Source organism: Gorilla gorilla, chromosome 3 (assembly GCF_029281585.2).
Source record: "Gorilla gorilla gorilla isolate KB3781 chromosome 3, NHGRI_mGorGor1-v2.1_pri, whole genome shotgun sequence".
In the NCBI taxonomy this organism is placed as follows: Eukaryota; Metazoa; Chordata; class Mammalia; order Primates; family Hominidae; genus Gorilla; species Gorilla gorilla.
This window is the reverse complement of record NC_073227.2, coordinates 160,360,609-160,373,591: the sequence shown is the minus strand read 5'-3', so window position 1 is coordinate 160,373,591 and position 12,983 is coordinate 160,360,609.

Genomic DNA, 12,983 nt, shown 5'->3' with positions numbered 1-12,983 from the left:
CAGCTACTCGGGAGGCTGAGGCACGAGAATCGCTTGAACCCGGGAGGCGGAGTTTGCACTGAGCCAAGATCACGCCATTGCACTCCAGCCTGAGTGACAGCAGCGACTCCGTCTCAAAAAAAAAAAAAAAAGAAGAAGAAGAAGAAGATGGAAGATGGCCATGTGACTGAAGTGACACAACTACAAGCCAAGGAAACACTAGAAACTTAGAAGCAAGAAAGGATTCCCCACTATGGGTTTCAGTGGGAGCATGGCCCTGCTGACACCTTGATTTCAGATTTCCAGCCTCTTAACCTGTAAGAAAACACTTTTCCACTATGTAAGTCACTCAGCTTGTGGTACTTTCTTTAGAGCAGCCCTAAGAAACTGATGCAATCACCAACCTAGATTTTAAAATAATAACAACAGAAGCAATAATGGTGTGAAATAACACATGTCCTCATTTAATCCTCTCAATAAACCAGTGAAGTGGGTATTACTATTTTCCTCATTTTAGAAAGAGGCAGGCCGGCACAGCTAAGTAAGGCTGAGAAATTTGCTAAAAAGGGATGGGGCTTTGATTTGACTCTGGGCCACCTGACCTGGAAGCCTTCTATGTTATACTCCTGCTGACACTGTAGAGTAGGCTCCATGGAAAACCTCAACTGCGTGGAAAGGAAACCCACACAACTCCCCAGCCAGGGAGGCCAATATTTATGGCCTTGTCTTATTATTTCAGTTAAAGTAAAATTGTAAGTAGCTACAAAATGTAACTGCTCCAAACACATTACTAAATAAAATGTAAAGTAGTTTTAAATTAGTAATCATCTGGGATTATCTAGACACTGCTTCCCACTATTAGTATAAATTAGTCAATAATTGAGACTCTGTATTTACAATACAGATAATAAAAGAAGTTATGTAAGAAGTGTGACTGTTTTCATTTTTTCCATTTGATAAAACTGAAACGCGGAGAGACAACTGACTTGTCCAGAAGACGTGGCTGCAGTAATAAATCCAGAACTAGAGCCTAGATCTTTTTATCATACTTTTTTTTTTTTTGAGATGGAGTCTCCCTCTGTCACCTAGCCTGGAACGCAGTGGCACAGTCTCGGCTTACTGCAACCTCTGCCTCCTGGGTTCAAGCGAGTCTCCTGCCTCAGCCTCCTGAGTAGCTGAGATTACAGGCGCATGCCACGTCGCCCAGCTAATTTCTGTATTTTTAGTAGAGTCGGGGTTTCACCATGTAGGCCAGGCCAGTCTTGAACTCCTGACCTCAAGTGATACACCCACCTCAGCCTCCCAAAGTGCTGGGATTACAGGTGTGAGCCACTGCGCCAGGCTTTATCATAGTCTTAGTCCAGTATGCTCTGCCTCTTTTAGAAGCAAACTTGTACTGATGTATTCCACATATGCCTTAATGCAAAGAGAGGACATATGTAATACAATTCTTATTTTTCCAGTGAGATTCCCCTTCCCCCAAATTAGCCTAATTGGATATATAAACTATTAGGATGTAGACAAGATTCAAATGTCTATGATATTTCAGAGATTAATTTGGTTGCACATATATATTACTTTTTAATTGACACATAATTGTATATATTTATGGGGGACACAATGATATTTTGATACACATACACCATGCGTAATAATCAACTCAGGGTAATTAGCATACCATAACCTCAAACATTTATCATTTATTTGTGTTGGTGACATTCAAAATCTCTATGATAGTTATGTGAAAATACATAGTAAATTACTGTTAACTATAATCCTACAGTGCTATAAAAAACTGGAACTTATTCCTCCTCTCTAGCTGTAATTTTTTTTTTTTTTTTTTTGAGACAGGGTCTCACTCTGTGACTAAGGCTGGAGTGCAGTGGCATGATCTCAGCTCACAGCAACCTCTGCCTCCCGGGTTGGGGTGATCCTCCTGCCTCAGCCTCCCAAGTAGCTGGTATTACAAGTGTGTGCCACCACACTTGGCTAATTTTTGTATTTTTAGTAGAGATGGGGTTTCGCCACGTTGGCCAGGCTAGTCTTGAACTCCTGACCTTAAGTGATCCACCCACCTTGGCCTTCCAAAGTGCTGGGATTACAGTGTGAGCCACCGCACCCAGCCTCTAGTTGTAATTTTGTATGTTAATCAACCTCTCCCTATTTTCCCGCTTCCTCTACCCTTCCCAACCTCTAGTTACCACTATTCTACTCTCTGCTTCTGTGAGCTCAACGTTTTTAGCTCCCACATAAGAGAGCACGTGATCTTTACCCTTCTGTGGTTGCACATATGTTTAAATCACACATTACATAAAACAATACCTTAAGAAATATAGCTTTTTAGGCCAGGTGTGGTGGCTCATGCCTGTAATCCCAGCACTTTGGGAGACCGAGGCAGGTGGATCACCCGAGGTCAGTAGTTCCAGACCAGCCTGGCCAACATGGCAAAACCCCATCTCTACTAAAAATACAAAAATTAGCCGGAAGTGGTGACCTGTGCCTGTAATATCAGCTACTCGGGAGGCTGAGGCAGGAGAATCACTTGAACCCAGGAGGCGGAGGTTGCAGTGAGCTGAGCTCATGCCACTGCACTCCAGCCTAGGTGACAGTGAGGCACCGTATCAAAAAAAAAAAAAAAAAAAAAGAAATACAGCCTTTTAAACATTCGTATTAACTTATCAGGTACAAATGTAATTTTGCTACATGCATAGAAATATAGCTATCTTCAATCCCACATTTCCTGAAACAATTTTATTCAAACTCTTCACATACATCTTTGACACTAATGTCTTCATCACTAGACCCCCTTTCAGAATCATCCCATATAATTTTCAAGAGCATACTCTTTTTCCTGCCTAAGCACTTAAACATTCCATATAAGACACTCTTGTTGGAAATGTTACCCCATTTTGTAATTTGTCCTCTAAATTTAGATTCGTCATCTAAAATATAACTATTTACTGCTATTGCTTTTAAGTGATATTTAGGAGTTCATTTACTTGACATAAAACACTTAATAATTATGAAGTACTCCTTGCAGGAATAATTCCTAACTGTGTCTTCAATTTCTTTGCTTCCTTCTTTACCAGTTCTTCTGGGGTACTCTTTCTACAAGCTTCCAAAATTAGGCTTGATTTCAGGATAATGGGTCTTTCCCAAATAGAACACTTCCTTATTCAAAATAGGAGAAATTTCAAATTCTGGAAAAAATGTGAGAAATTTTAGAAGACGTCCTCTATAAGGAGATGGCCCCTGCTTTGGGGGCCTTTTAGGAGATAAAAAGCTTTTGCCTCAAAGTAGCAGCACAAAGATCAGATATGGGGGAAAATGCCTGAAATTACCACGTGGTAAACACCAACGAAACTAAAACTGAGCCCATTATTTTTTTAAGATGTAGTATCATGTTTATACTCACATAACCCAGGCAGAAGCTCTCTGAGGAGCTCCATGAGACCCGGGAGCCACCCCCATCACACACTCCAATTTCGGCCTCATGGAAGACTTTCTATAGGTTGACTCCAGCCTCCAGAATTCACTGGGGAGAAGTGTGTGCGTCAGCCCCGCCTGCCCTCTGCATGCTGTGCATCTGCAGGAACGTTCCTCACAGGGGCTCAGACCTGCCCAGGCCCAGCTGCTCCAGGACAGACTCGGCTTTCGTCCACAGCCCTGTCAGATGCAGGACTGTGGCCTGGCCATGACAGCTGGGCTTCCACTCCGCTCTCTGAATCTTCCACACCCCTGACCCTTGCTGCTTCATTCTTCTTTGTTGAAGCTGCTTTTCCCCAAGCACTAATATTCAACATAAACATTTAAATTGTATTTCTTATTCATTTTCCCTGTTGTGTTTCCTAGAATTTAAACGCATTTTGTTTTCTACTTAGCATAGTGGGTTAAATAGGCTTTTGTGGGCTAGTCTGGGAACATTGTTTCCAATGAAAAATGCATTCTGTGTTGGAAACAAACAACATACACAATGAAACTTTTGGAACACAACCTCTTTGTAGAGTGGGGACTGCCTGTCCTGACTCATGTATCAGAATTAAAGTCTGCAAAGGTTCTCTTTTCAAATCTCGGTAGCTTTAAAAAAAACACACACAAAACAAAACAAACAAAAAAAACAATCTGAGATGGAAAGGTAGGAATCTAGCCACATCTGAAAGAACATGAGAAACAGATGTGTTTTTTTGTTTGTTTGTTTTGTTTTGTTTTGTTTTGTTTTGAGACGGAGTCTCATTCTGTTGCCCAGGTTGGAGTGTAGTGGCACCATCTCGGTTCACTGCAACCTCCTCCTCCTGGGTTCAAGCAATTCTCTTGCCTCAGCGTCCTGAGTAGCTGGGATTACAGGTGCCTGCCACCATGCCCAGCTAATTTTTGTATTTTTAGTAGAGACAAGGGTTCACCATGTTGGCCAGGGTGGTCTCGAACTCCTGACTTCAGGTAATCCACCTGCCTCAGCCTCCCAAAGTGCTGGGATTACAGGCATGAGCCACCGCACCCATCGTTTTTTGTTTTTTTAAATCATCCTCTTTCTAATTGGGGGTAGTGGTGGAGGGTGGGGGATGTAGAAATAAAGTGACATAATTGCCCTCTGCCTCCTTAGGAAAACACCAGACCTCTGAGAAGGAGGTGATTAAACCGTTCAGTCACTTGACAAAGATAATCTAATTAATTAATGAAAGGATTTAACACCCATGTCTGGAGCATTTGCAATGTGCTAGACACCCTTCTGCATATGGCGTGACAGCTCTGACATGACAAACAAGGTCTGTGGAGAAACGCAGACTAGGTAACAGAATAAACAAGAATGTGTAAGGTGGTGACAAATGCTATGATGAAAATTAACAAAGGGAAGTATTAAACCAGAGAAGTATTCAATAGAAGTGTGGCTGGGTAGCTACCCTTGTGTGGGTGGCCAGGGAAGACATCTTTGAGGAAGTGACTTTTATGCTAAGACCAAAAACCAGCTAAGAGAAGATAAGGGGAGGGGAATCCCAGGTAAGGAGGAACTGCGAATGCAAAGGCCCTGAGGTAGGACAGAACAAAATGCAAAGGCCCTGAGGTAGGATAGAACAAAACAGTCTCGGCCTCCCAAAGTGCTAGGATTACAGGCATGAGCCACCGCTCCTGGCTACACTGGAAGGCTTTAAGCAGGGCAAAGCCTTATGTGATCTGACTTGAAGGGCCACTCTCCTACCCGTGAAGAACAGGCAAGAGTAGAGGCAGAAGCACAAATGAATTAGATGACAGCGGGGATGCTGCTGGCCACTATGTAGTGTACACCCAACCGTGTGCCTGGAGCTCCTTAAAGCCCTTTATCTGCATTATCCATTAATCCACACAACCTCTCTATAGAGTAATTTCTAGAATTTCCATATTACATATACAGAAAATAAAGTCTAGAAAAGTAATGTGCCTCCAGTTGGTAAGGTTTTTTTTTTTAACAACCTCTTTTTATAACTATATAAGTCAATAATAGTCATCATAAGAAACATTTTTTAATGAGCAAAAAGAAAAAATTAAATCACTTGAGATCACATCATCCTGTGATAATTACTATTAACATTTTGGCTTCTTTTTACTAGATGTTGTTCCATGTAAGTACATTATCTACTGTTCTCAAAAGCATATGATTGCTCGCTTCTACACATTAAATAATTTCTAGATTACGAATGTTTACAATTTTATTATTAATTTTAAGAACACTGCCTACAAGTTCATTTTTTTTTCTTTTAAGTAGAGACAGGATTTTGCCATGTTGCCCAGGCTGGTCTCAAACTCCTGGGTTCAAGTTATCCACCCACCTCCCAAAGTGCTAGTATTATAGGCGTGAGCTACCACTCCTGGCCTACAAGTTCATCTTGAATGACACTATAAAAAAACGGTGGCTCACACCTGTAATCCCAACACTTTGGGAGGCCAAAGTGGGTGAATCACGAGGTCAGGAGTTCAAGACCAGCCTGGCTAAGATGGTGAAACCCTGTCTCTACTAAAAATATACAAAAATTAGCCGGGCGTGGTGGTGGGCACCTATAATCCCAGCTACTTGGGAGGCTGAGGCAGAGAATTGCTTGAACCCGGGAGGCAGAGGTTGCAGTGAGCTGAGATCACGCCACTGCACTCCAGCCTGGGCTACAGAGCAAGACTCTGTCTAAAAAACAAACAAACAAACAACAAAAAAACTGTGGCTGGGTGCAGTGGCTCATGCCTGTAATCCTAGCACTTTGGGAGGCTGAGGTGGGTGGATGGCTTGGGCTCAGAATTTCAAGGCCAGCCTGGGCAACATGGCGAAACCCCATCTATATAAAAAAATTAAAAAATTAGCCAGGTGTAGTGGTGCACACCTGTAGTCCCAGCTACTAAGAGGACACATTTAATCTATGCATATATATATATATATATATATACGTGTGTGTGAGTGTGTGTGTGTGTGTATATATATATGTGTGTGTGTGTGTATATATATATATATATATTTTTTTTTTTGAGACAGAGTCTCGCTGTGTCACCCAGGCTGGAGTGCAGTGGCACAATCTCAGCTCACTGCAATCTCTGCCTCCCGGGTTCAAGCGATTCTTCTGCCTCAGCCTCCCAAGTAGCTGGGACTACAGGTGCACACCACCATGCCCAGCTAATTTTTGTATTTTTAGTAGAGACAGCATTTCACCATGTTGGCCAGGCTGGTCTCGAACTCCTGACCTCTTGATCAGCCTGCCTCAGCCTCCCAAAGTGCTGAGATTACAGGCGTGAGCCACCACGCCTGGCTATGCTTATACATTTTTATAAAGTGTCTGAAAGGGCATATACCAGATTGTTTATCGTAGTTACTGCTGGTTGTTAGGATTTTGAGTGATTTTTACATTTTCTTTTTGATATTCTATTTAATATCTCTCCAATGAATGTTTTTCTTCTAAAATTAATAATGTAAATGATGATTTAAAATTATAGATTAAGACTGGATTTTTAAAAAATTAATGAAGTTCGGCTGGGCTCGGTGGCTCACGCCTATAATTCCAGCACTTTGGGAGGCCGAGCGGGTGGGTCACCTAAGTTCAGGAGTTCGAGACCAGCCTGGCCAACACGTAAAACCCCGTCTCTACTAAAAATACAAAAAAATTAGCCAGGCATGGTATTGGGCACCTGTAATCCCAGCTGCTTGGGAGGCTGAGGCAGGAGAATCGCTTGAACCCAGGAGGTGGACGTTGCACTGAGCTGAGACCGTGCCATTGCACTCCAGCCCGGGCAGCAAGCAAACTCCATCTCAAAAATAAATAAGTAAATAGAAATTAATGAAGTTCTTCAAAAAGCATTTTTCTGTCTTCCATTTCCACAGCTCAAAAGTCATCTGTCAGCTGTAACTTGCTCCTAAGATGGTCATCCTTATCCATGGCCAGCCAGCCTGCTCATGGTGAGCTTGTTTGCACTGGGCCCTCAATGGTAGAAGTTTTTCCTGGCAATATGCTTGCCAAACCTCCTGGAAACCTGTATGTCCAGAAGCATGCTAGGCACTGTGAAGGATGGCACATCTGCTGCAGAGAGAATCTCTGCCCTCCACTCAGCCACCAGAACCAGAAAAACAAACTGAACAACTTGAACCCAAGAAGTATATCATCTCAAATAAGGGATGGGGGTCACTTGGGACACCTCCACAAAAGCATACCCCCAGAGACAAGACCAAAGCTCTCCTCTACCACTAGAGGCCAGCCATGTATACACTTTTGTGATTTTGTCATTTCCCCTGTGATGCAGTTTGGATGTTGTCCCCTGCCAAATCTCATGTTGAAATGTAATCCCCCATATTGGAGGTGGGGCCTGGTGGGAGGTGGTTGGATCATGGGGGTGGATTTCTCATGAATGGTTTAGCACCATCATTCTGGTGCTGTCCTCATGATAGTGAGTGAGTTTTCAAGAGATGTGGTCGTTTAAGTGTGTAGCACCTTCCACCTCTCTCTCTTGCTCCTGCTCTGTCCATGTGACTGCCTGCTCCCCCTTCACCTTCTGCCATGATTGTAAGTTTGCTGAGGCCTCCCCAGAAGCTGAGCAGATGCCATCATGCTTACTGTATAGCCTGCAGAGCCATGATCCAATTAAATCTCTTTTCTTTCTAAATTACCTGGTCTCAGGTATTTCTTTATAGCAATGTGAGAACAGATTAATACACTCCATAAGTCCATCTTGTATGGCACCATAAAATTGATGTAGAGCTTCTTTAAGAACTTTTCCTTTACTCAATAATCTTCTAGAATTATTTCTCCAAAACTGTCCTGTTACTTCCATTTCCTCTATCTGTGCCTTTTCATGGTTTGCACAGCTGTGGTTCCAATCCCACTCTCACTACTTATGTGACTCCAGACAAGTTATTTGAACTCACAGTCTCGGGTTTCCTCATCTATAAATGGAGATCATATTCTGTAAGGTCATTTTCAGGATGAAATGAAATGATGTGACTCAGTCTCCTGGGAAACAGCAGACTGTCTCTAAATGCCATCTCTTGTTGCTTCACCCCTGCCCTCCGATGCCCACCCTCTGAGGAGTCTTGTCACTCTGCATGAAGTGTGAGGTATGGCTGAAGACCCAATGGGCCTTGATTTGAGCCTCATTTGGCCACATTTCAGTTGTGGGATCCTGGGAGAGTCCTTAAACATCTCTGGCCTTGGGGATGAATTATTGTGTGGTGCAAATGAGCTCAGAGATGCCAAACTACATTCCATTCAGGATACATTCCATTCACGATAAACCTTTCCAAATACTTGAAAGGTATATGTCAGCAATAAAAATAGCCCGTTAGATGAAAATGAGCCTATAAACAAGATGACTCTGCTTGGATATAACCAATTCCACAATTCTCAATGCACATTTTCAGAAGGATTATTTTGAAATATTAAGGAAAGTTAGTTGCAGATACTCCAAATTCTATAGGATTGGCGAGAAGGGAGAGATCACTGACTTGCCCCTCTCTCTTATCTTGTCTGCAACTGAGAATGAACCTCACCTGGTTCAAATCACAACCTTTGCCACACCATCTTGGGGGAGAGCACAGAGCAGGGGACACAGGTGAGGTCGAGGTGCCAAGACTTTACAGCTGAGTAATAACCAGGCTCCCTGCTCTGCTGAAGAACTCACACTATCTCAGACTTAAGACATTCCCCAGATGCCAGGTTGGGAAGTGATGCTTATAACTTCAGAAGACCTACTCTCAACTGGCATTTTTCTCCAAGGAGACAGCACAAGGCCTACCACAGGGCTGCTTCCTTTTTGGTCCTCTATCTTGAGCACAGGAGCATTTGAGCAGGGCTCTTTAAATTTGTTTGAAAGACATTCCAAAAGTTGGCCACAGCATCTTTTCCCAAGAATTGATCTATGGACTCAGCAAGGAGGATCAATAAGACGTTAAATGACCTGAAAGGACACGCCAGATCCAAAGAGGCTGCAAGACAGGTCTCCAGCAAATACATACAGGAAGGGCTGGCTTAGCATCAAGCCCCTCCGGGTGAGGGCTGCCTGTAGATTGAGGGTTGTCATTTCAATGCCAGGTCCCAGAAACACTTTAATCAACCTGTCTTTGTTTGTGACTGAGTGAAGAGGACCACATGGATATTTTCATTTCTGGATATTGGATTCAAAGCCAGAGAGTCCCATTTGGAAAATGAAGAGGACACTTTGCTCTCCATCTATGTTATAGTAGATGGAATCTGCATCCTCAAGGTGGTGTTCCGTTGCCTAAGCTATCATAGCAAAGAGCCAACCTCTCCACTCCTGCACAGAATAGAAATATCTTTGAGCTGAGTGCCCAGGAAAACTTGGATGACTGTATCACAGGACAGGCCACGTGGGTCTTAATATGTCTCTGGTCTCTTTCTCAGATATCATGGTAGCCTAAGAAGGTTGGCCCACTGTTGATGGCTTGTGAAGCAGAAATGAGGTGCTTTCCCAAGAACTTGAGAACCAGGTTGCTCTCAGAAAGTTTGACTACCAAAATCTGCACACTCAATGGTTTTGGCTAGAATTCAGTGGGCATAAACCAAGAGAGTGACTCAATTTGTGACTGAAAAGTTTGAGGATTACCTCAAATTCCCATTAAAGTGACTTGGCTGTAATGCCAGGAAGACAGAGAATGTTATTATGACTTAGAAAGTGTAAATCTGCCTAATGGGCTGTATAGGACGCTGTGTGGAGAAACAGGTTTGGAGAAACTAGAGCACGGAGAAAGAAGCTTGAAGCCTCAGAAGCCATAGGGCCATCTAAGCAGAGGTGAGTGGGATGGGTGGGCAGCCTCATTCTTTCAGAACACTGTATCAGGAGTATTTGTCTTGTGGACCACACAACTACTGTCCTTCATTCTACTCCAGATAACTAAGCAAACTTTTGGATAGAATTTGTCTTCTCAAGTGCATTTATTTATATAGAGAGATCTTTTGCCCTGACAATGTGAGTATTCTGATCTGTCCATCATAATTCAGGCATACATCTCAGTCTCTTGGGGTCTAGTTAATGTGAGTCCACTTGAGGAAGGTCAAGAGCTGACCGTTGATGAATGTTATGACATTTGTGGTAAATAGGTCAGCTGGAAATACTCCTCTGCCCATCCTGGATATTGTAGTGTCAAAAGAGTATACCATGTACCTGCCCTCTGCAATGTCTACTTTTGCAGAGGACCAATTGCAGGACTCAATAATCTTAATTTTAGCCTAGTAAAGTAATTTTTCCAAAACAATTAGAGAAAATAATATCTATGAAAACACGTTTGGTTTCGGTGGTGGTTTGTCTTTATTTTTCAAGTTTCTGCAATCCTATTGTTTTTCTAAAGTGATTTCTAAAACAGATGCCCCTTTGAAAACTATTTCCAATTTTTCTTTTTGTGTGTGTTTGTGAGGGTTTTTATTTATTTATTTTTTTTGAGATGGAGTCTCACTCCATGGCCCAGGCTGGAGTGCAGTGCAGTGATGCCATCTCGGCTCATTGCAGCCTCCACCTCCCAGGTTCAAGTGATTCTCCTTCCTCAGCCTCCCAAGTAGCTGGGACTACAGGCATGCACCACCAATTTTTGTATTTTTAGTAGAGACAGGGTTTCACCATGTTGGCCAGGCTGGTCATGAACTCCTGACCTCAGGTGATCCACTTGCCTCTGTCTCCCAAAGCGCTGGAATTACAGGCGTGAGCCACCGTGCCTGGCCTCATTTTCTCTTTTTTTCAATCATTTCACTCAGCAGCTTCACTAGGCCCAAGCCTGACATATGAGTTTTCATATCCCATAATGCAAAAAACCCCAAGAACTCTGTGAAGGAACAATATTGGCCCAGAGTCGACCCAAACAGGGAGATCTGGGCTGCATCTTCCCTCCCCTCCCCACCCCAGAAAGTCTAAATTTAGTTTACTGGATACCCTGCAATGACATTAACATGTTGCAAAAACAAGAATCAAGCAAAAGAGAAAGAGGAAGCTTAATGTGGCATGAGGTATTTTAATACCATGGCAACTGTGGTGTCTTCTCTATTATTTAATTCACTTCCTTAGGTCAGGTTATTCTGCCCTCTCTCTCTTGCACTTCCTGTTGCTGTAATCAAATCAGGTCACCCTGAATCTGTAAGTCTTCTTCCTGACTGCACTCATGTCTATTTCCAGCAGAATGAATTTTCTCCATTTCTTTCTTTGCTCCCTGGACCTTTATTTGGTGCCCTTGATGTCCCTGCTCTTCCCAGTGCTCCACAAGCTGCAAACGCTTCCCTTTCATCCCCATCTCCTCCCCCACCCGTCTCCTCCTCGCTGCTCCTCTCCCAGCCCCTCCCTCCAGCTTCTGCAGTTGTCACTAACACAGTTAGCCACTTGATTAGTGACTCAGTGATTCAGAACCCAGGAACCTTGGTTCTCCTAAAACTTCCATGCTTCCCTCCCTAGAGTCAAGATAAAGGTTCTCCCCTCACCTGCCTGCCCAGATAGAGCCATTAACGTGAGAGGACTTGAGTATTCAGTTTGTTGGAGTTGCCCTGGCTTCTTCCCATTTCCTTTTTATGTGCCTTTTCCTGGGGCTTCTCAGGCTCTATTTACCTTTTCTCCAGAAAAGGTGGACAGAGAAGGTTTGAGCTTCGAATTTATGTAGCCCAACTCTTCATTTACAGATGGGAAAACGAAGGCCCCCACAGAACTGAATTGCCCAGTTGCTTGGCTAGTTCTTGGTGGAACCAAAACAGACAAAGCAAAAACTCCATCAAACTGGCTAATTTGGTGGGAAAAAATCTTGTGAAGGAGTGAGCAGTGCCAAAACGAGACTTGATGATTATTTAAAAGGTCTTTCACTAATTCTATCCTTGTCTTCCTGCTGGCGGTGTAAGCAAGTGATGGAAACCAGAGCCAGGCCAGCAACCATAAAGCTACCAGGGCTTCTGGAGAGGCTCTGATGCGACTTCCTACCGCTGAGGTCTCAGAGGCTCCTCCCTCCCAAATACATGGAGACCCAGAAGACTGCTTGGGTCCCTCCACTCCCTGCCAGCGGGCAGGATGAGGAGTCAGTAACAGCCAACAGTAGTGAATCCCACATAAGTTCCACATTCACTACTTGTTTCACAATTCACTTAGCATGCATAGCAGCGAATTGACAGAATTGTTTCCCCTAAATGTAGGAAGGTGCATAAAATACAAGAAGCTTGTAAAAATATATTTATTGCAAAAGTTATATCAGTCTTGTATGTAAGCACCAGCCTTCTCCAGGGAAAGACAGGGGTGGTAGAATGAATAAAATTAACTCAGTATTTTGACTGCTTGCTGCAATGGAAGAGGGAATTATGTTTCCCAAGCTGGGTATGAAGAGAAGGAATATAGCCTTGGAGGCAATGGAAACTAAGCCAGAGCAGCTTAGAAAAGTCACCCCTCCTCCTGATTCAAGACCAAAGACAGGGAAAAAAAAGTCACTCTCGGTGTGAACATGAAAGCAAGTCTCACCCAGCCTAGATGTTGGATGTCCTGTGTGGTCCCGTTCCTCCCTGGTAGAGCTTGTTCTGTCTCACTGGGAT